At 60.2% G+C, this 6,764-nt stretch overlaps 1 long non-coding RNA gene across 1 annotated transcript; it reads left to right on the top strand.

Moving 5' to 3' along the window:
* The first annotated feature begins 95 nt into the window (after positions 1–95).
* Positions 96–4,225, top strand: LOC131837060 (uncharacterized). Its single transcript, XR_009355949.1, has 4 exons — positions 96–242; positions 885–1,039; positions 1,533–1,708; positions 1,874–4,225. It is a non-coding gene; the product is annotated as an uncharacterized LOC131837060 (long non-coding RNA).
* The last annotated feature ends 2,539 nt before the right edge of the window (positions 4,226–6,764 follow it).

Here is a 6,764-nt window from a genome sequence, read left to right as displayed (position 1 = left end):
TGCGGGGCAGCAGGCGCCCCCCCCCATACACTCTGGCCCGCACACAGGACCCCTGGTGGGAACACGGAGGCAGGGAACCCGGGCGAAAACGGAGGCAGGGAACCCGGGCTTGAGGTGTTGGGAGGAGGAGCAGACCAGGGGAGGGACCTGCCGCTCGGTGATCAAGAAGTTTGGACTTGGTCCCAAGGGCAACGTGGCGCCGCAGGAGAGTTTCATGCCAGCCGAGACGCGCCCTGATGAGGGTATTAGCTCTGGGTGCCCAAGAGGGTGGGTGGCCGGGGGTGTGGGAACGGTCAGGTATCCAGCCAGAGGCCCTGCGCTAGAAGCGGTGGGGGCTGAGGAGCGGGAAGAGAACGGAGTATTCCCCGGTGGCCCCCCAGACCTGCCCTTCTCCCGCTGCAGCCCTGCCCTGGGCTCCGCACCCGTCTGTGGCCCCATGCCCCACCCCCACTGGCTTCCGGGTGAGTCTGGCCTCCAGCCCAGAGCTTGGGGAATTTCCCCAACTTCCTACTGGACCAGAGGCCCCAGTCCCTCCCCAGGGTCCCTTTCCTGTCCTCTGAGGGCTGGGACCAGCCCCCACCCAGATGTTCACTTACCCTTGTACACAGCTTGGTAAATGGCTGTTCACAAAAGTCCTTTTCTTGGGGCACCTGGGTGGCTCAGTCGTTAAGTGTCTCCCTTTGGCTTTGGTCATGATCCCAGGGTCCTGGGATCCAGCCCAGCACCTGGCCCCTGCTCAGCGGGGAGCCTGCTGCTCCCTCTCCCCTCCCCCTGCTTGTGCTGTCTCCCTCCCTCTCTCTGATAGATAGATAAATAAATAAATAAAATCTTTAAAAAAATTTTTTAAAAAGTCCTTTTCTCTCTTTGTGTCTGTCTCCTGCCAGGATCCTGACTTCTCTAGGGAGAAGGACAAGAGAGGCAAGTGTGGTTCCCGGCGGTCACCTGGACAGCCCCCTGTCCCTGGGAATCAGGGGAGCGGACGTGCAGAGATGGGCAGTTGACAGATTGACACAGGGGTCGAGAGCCCGAGGACAAGCAGGTGAGCTGTCCAGCAATATTTGGGGGTTCAGGACAGAGCTAGGGCAGCAGCTTGGGCCCCGTCAGACAAGGGGGGATCCCTGGAGCCACAGGGGGGGCCCGCACAGAAGGAGGCACTCCCAGGCAGGAATCCACAGAGGAGCGAGGGAAGGAAAACAGGACAAGTGGGGCCACAGCCCCCCAAACGGACCCGTATGGTGAACACAAGCAGTGAAAGTGGCTGCAGGGTGTCCTTTATGACTACACAAACCAGTTCTGAAGTCCACCTGAAGAAGAAAGGCACGAGAATGAGCCGAGAGACACGGTCGGCTCCGTGACCACTCTCGGTTTGGGCTCAGGTCCTGATCTCGGGGTGGTGGGATGGAGCCCCATGCCGGGCTCTGCGCTCCGCGGGGAGCCTGCTTGAGATTCTCTCTCTCCCTGTCCCTCTGCCCGTCCCCCTGTGCGTGCTCTCTCTCTCTCTCTCTCAAATGAATAAATAAATCTTTATAAAGGGGGGGAGAAGAAGAAATAGGCCGAAAGTGCTAGGACGGCCACGTCCCCGAGACAGTGCACGGACAGCCACGAGCGCATGGAAGGGTCTCGGCATCACCCGCCCCTGGGCAGCCCAGCGTGTCCCACCGCGAGACCCAGCGAACACCATCAGGAAAGCTACTAGCAAGAAAAGCAGGTACGTCGACAGATAAAATAAGCTCTGGCAGGGATGTGGAGAAATTGGAACCCTGTGCACTGCTGGTGGGCATGTAGCATGGTGCAGCTGCTCTGGGGAACAGTACGGCAGTTCTTCAAAAACTTACAAATAGAATTATTATATGATGCATTCATTCCACGTCAGGTTTCACCCAGAGAGCTGAAGGCAGGGACCCAGACGCCTCCAGCGCGGGGCTCCCAGCACCACTACTCACAGTGGCCAAAAGGTGGCAGCACCCAGCACCCATCCGCGGACGATCCGGCCCTACCTCAAGTGTCGCTCAGTCAAGAAGGAAGGAGATCCTGGCTCCTGCCGCACGTGGATGAACTGCGCGAACAGAGCCAGTCGCGAAAGGAAAAGACCTTTGTGGGTCCACTAACATGAGGCCCCTAGAGGAGTCAGACTCACAGGGACGGAAAGTCAGATGCGGGCGCTGGGGCTGGGGCAACGGGCTGGGAGTGTTCAGAGGGACAGAGTTCCAGTTTGGGGAGATGAAAAAGGTTCCGGAAGTTGGTGCTGGCGAAGGTTGCACAATGAGGTAAGCATGCTTCATGCCCCTGAACTTTACCTTTAAACATGGTGAAGATGGCAAGTTTCATAGTATGCAGATTAAACACAACAAAAAGGGGAAAAGGGAAAAGCAGAAGATCCCTGCAACATTCTGAAGCGGAGGCCTCATCCTGCTGGAGAGCAGAATCTGTTGTAGAAGCAACCGGAACATTTTGCTATGGGCAGTTCACTGGACACATGGACCAGAGGTGTGTGTCGCCGTTTGTCACGTGACCGGGGGGCATTTAAAATCCACGAGAAAAGGGTATTATTTATCTGTCTCCAAAATGAAACCCTTATGGTCCAGAAACGTAAGTGCAAAAAAGCGCAGCACGACAAAAGCATTCTAAGAAAACACCGGAGACTTTGACAGTCTCGGGGTGAGGAAGGCTCTTCTCAGCATGATACAAATGCAGAAGCCACTAAAATACAGCTTATAAATCCAATTAAATTACAAATTGCAACATTTCTCATAGATACAACCTTTTAAGTCCAAGGACGCCTGACAAACGGGAAACTTTGTAACGCGGATGCTCACGGATGAGCTAGCAAAGCAGTCTCCAGCTCAGTGAGGTGAAGGCTGACCCCGCGTCCGAAGCCGTCGTGCTGCCGGACACGCAGGGAAACGGGAACCGCTGTTTGTTGGACGAGGCTGAACTTCACTCACGGTCAGAGAAACGCAAGTGCCTGCTCCCTGGAGGTAGCTGTTTCCCGCAGGGAGACCAGGACGTCTCAGCAGGGGTCAGGGGGGAGGGATGGAGAGAGGCCCCCCCCAAGTGACATCCCGAAGGGGAGTGAGCAGTTTGCGTGGCGACGCACCTCACAAAGGCAGGTGTCGGGCCAGCCCTGCCTCCCTGCTGGGATGTGTGCGGTGGGGACAGAGCCGAGGGCAGCTGCGATTTCCATCACTGCCTTGCTTCTCCCAGCAAAGCGAGAGACGGGCTGCACGCGTGTCCACGCGAGGGCGCCCCTGAGTGAGGCTGGACCCCCTGCAGCCTTGGGCAAGCAGCAGCATCCTGGGGAGCCCAGAACCATCTCTTTGATATTCGAAGTGAAGCCACAGCCCCTCTGTCTGGTCCCAGTCTGGTGTCTGCACATGGGAACTGGGGGTGGGGGCCCTGTTTCCACCACTTACCCTTAGCTTTGCTTGAAATTTCTTAAACCAGAAAGCTCTATTAAAGATGACAAGGGGGCGCCTGGGGGGCTCAGGGGGTTAAGCCTCTGCCTTCAGCTCAGGTCATGATCTCAGGGTCCCGGGATCGAGCCCCGCATCGGGCTCGCTGCTCAGCGTGGAGTCTGCTTCCCCCTCTCTCTCTGCCTGCCTCTCTGCCTACTTGTGATCTCTGTCAAATAAATAAAATCCTTAAAAAAAATAAAGAGGACGAGATGTGCTGTGTTCCTGAAGGAAGAGAGACTCAGGAGAGCGGCGGGAGCAGCCTGCAGCACACTCAGAGTCAGGGGAGCTCCCAGCAGGGCCGGCGGGCTTGGGGCCAAGGACACAAGGCTACAAGGTCAGGCAGGGGCCTGATGGGGTGGCTACAGCTTTAGGTGGAGTGTGCAGACCCCTCCTCCAGAGGTGGGACTGGAGCCAGGGGAAGAATCAAAGAGATGAAACCAGGCGGCCAGTCCCCAGCCCCAGGGCCTGGGGCCCTTTGAAGCCATTAAGCTCCACAGCCTCCAGCTGAGGTCAGGGCTGGGACCAGCCTGTGCTCCTGGGCCTCGTAGGCTACCCTCGAGGATTTGGGCCAGGGGTGTCCGTTTGAGCCTGTGCCTGCAGTGGCTGACCGTCAGACAGCCCAGCCGCCTTGTCGTCCACGTGGGATCCTGGGGGTCCTGTGATACTGCGACTGTCCTCTTGCCTTTGGGGCTTCACACCCAGCCACTAGCATCAGGACATCGAGAGCTTCCAGCCTAAGCACTGGGCAGCGCTGCACGCAGAAGGAGGCCTCACAGCTGGCACCTGAGGACACGGAAGTGCCCGACACACACACCTGGCAGAGGGACCGCCCCGCTTCTCCCCTTCCCACAGTCAGCCTGGGCCTTGCACACCCCTGTCGGTGACCAGAAGCCGAAGGTCAGCTGCGACCAGGCGCTGGGCCTTCCTAGAGGTGAGGCAAGGAGACGACTCCTTGTTGGCATCGGCTGTACGGCTGCCCAGGTCTGCAGGGGCCTGCCCGGCCCGGGAGAGGACAGGAACCACGCTTGTCTGCTGGCCCCAGTCCCGCTGGCCCCCAGCTAGGGAGCCTGCTGGGGCTGGGTTGCTGCCTGAGCAGTGGGGCCTGGCAACGGTGGTCCCGGGCATAGCCTTCCCCACTGGCCTCGCTGCCCATCAGAAGCCTGGAGGGTGCCCCAGCCCCCCACCCAGGCTTGCTGGCCTCCTGGAGACCCAGTCCTCGTGGCTGAAGGTGATTATCTGCAGACAGCAGGAGGCCAGAGCCCAGAAAGCCTGAGCTGCCCTTTGTCCACGCTTCGTTACCCGCCCAGCTGAGACCCGGCACCTCTCTGCGGTGGGAGGCGCGCCATCTGTCCTTCTGGGGCCTGGCTGGGGAGCAGCAGGGCCCTGGGCTGCAGCAGAAGCGGCAGGAGCCCCAGGACCGGTAAACCTGAGGGGTGAGAGGTGGCTGGAAGCGTCTGGAAGGTGGGGTCCCCCCAGGCTGTCCCTGGGCCGCCCTCCTACAGGGCATTGTGTCTGCCCACAGCCCTCCCAGAAGTGGCCCCTGCACAGGGGATGGATCCCTGATCCCCGAGTGGGGAAGACCGCATCCCTGCCCCCAGCGCCCCTCCCCCTGCATCCCTGCCCCCAGCGCCCCTCCCCCTGCATCCCTGCCCCCAGCGCCCCTCCCCCTGCATCCCTGCCCCCAGCGCCCCTCCCCCCGCATCCCTGCCCCCAGCGCCCCTCCCCCCGCATCCCTGCCCCCAGCGCCCCTCCCCCCGCATCCCTGCCCCCAGCGCCCCTCCCCCCGCATCCCTGCCCCCAGCGCCCCTCCCCCCGCATCCCTGCCCCCAGCGCCCCTCCCCCCGCATCCCTGCCCCCAGCGCCCCTCCCCCCGCATCCCTGCCCCCAGCGCCCCTCCCCCCGCATCCCTGCCCCCAGCGCCCCTCCCCCCCGCATCCCTGCCCCCAGCGCCCCTCCCCCCCGCATCCCTGCCCCCAGCGCCCCTCCCCCCGCATCCCTGCCCCCAGCGCCCCTCCCCCCGCATCCCTGCCCCCAGCGCCCCTCCCCCCGCATCCCTGCCCCCAGCGCCCCTGGCTATGGGACAGAGTCGGACAGTGAGGAGCTGGAACGTCCAGTCAAGGAAGCCCTGTTGCGGGCGCCTGGGAGGCTCAGTTGGTGGAGCGACTGCCTTCAGCTCAGGCCAGGATCCCAGACTTCCAGGATCGACTCCCGCAATCGGGCTCCCAGCTCCACAGGGAGTCGGCTTCTCCCTCTGACCTTCTCCTCTCTCATGCTCTCTCTCACTCATTCTCTCTCAAGTAAGTAAATAAAATCTTTAAAAAAAAAAAAAATGGGAAGCCCTGTTGCTCTCTTGCACCCTTGGTCTGGAACCCAGAGCCCATAGCAGCCGAGAGCCCAGGCCCCTCACACCCCATGCTTGCCCACAGCCCTGCAGGTCCCCTGGGCAGACAAGGCAGGGGACCGTCTCCCGCGCCCCAGGGTCCTCTCTCAGGTGGCCCCCAGAGAGCCAGCGCTGCTTCTGCTCCCCTTCCCCAGCCCACGCACGCAGGAGCAGGGCCGCTGGGTGGCCCGCATCCCCTCAGTGGCCAGAGGCACCAGATCGGCTCTTCTACTGGACGGGACAGTGGCAGAAACGTCATCGGCTGGAGCTCTTGTGAGGATACAGAAGTGTCACATTTTATTAAGCAAAATGCCTTTTTATCTTGATTCCCATAATGGATGTTTTGTGTCATATCCCTGATTTATATTTTATTTTTTATATATTTTATATATTTATTCTAACACTACATTTCTTTCTTTGGTGCATTTTGACTCACGCACACAGGCTCTTTGTACAGCTTCAAATTTTTAAGGAAAGCCGCATATTTGCCGGCCCGCCTTCTCCCGGCCGCAGACCAGGCGCGCAGCTCTGTGATTCCCACGCGCGTGCTCGGCTTCTCCCTCAGTGTTTGCCGCACACCCAACGTGCGCCACGCAGCCGGCTCCTTCCCTCCCAGGGAAGCACTGGAACAAAACGCGGCAAGGTTCTGTGGCCTCAAACGGGGCAGAAATCCAATCCTTCCAAGGAGAGATACGCGATGGCAGCCTCCCAAGGTCAGAGGCAGAACCAAAAGGACCAACTCCCAAGTAGCAGAACGAGATGTACATGTGCTCGCTGCTCTCCGGTGCAGTGGACTGGAGTTCTCAGACTCTTCTGGAATTGTGCTCGTGCGGAGCCGAGCGTGAGGTTCCCACCCAGAAACCATGGCCAGGGGAACCTGGTTTGCTCTCGGGCCAAATGTAAGGAGAAAAAGAAAAGAATACTGTATC

This window comes from Mustela lutreola, chromosome 7 (assembly GCF_030435805.1).
Source record: "Mustela lutreola isolate mMusLut2 chromosome 7, mMusLut2.pri, whole genome shotgun sequence".
Taxonomy (NCBI): domain Eukaryota; kingdom Metazoa; phylum Chordata; class Mammalia; order Carnivora; family Mustelidae; genus Mustela; species Mustela lutreola.
This window is presented reverse-complemented; position numbering and strand designations above follow the sequence as displayed.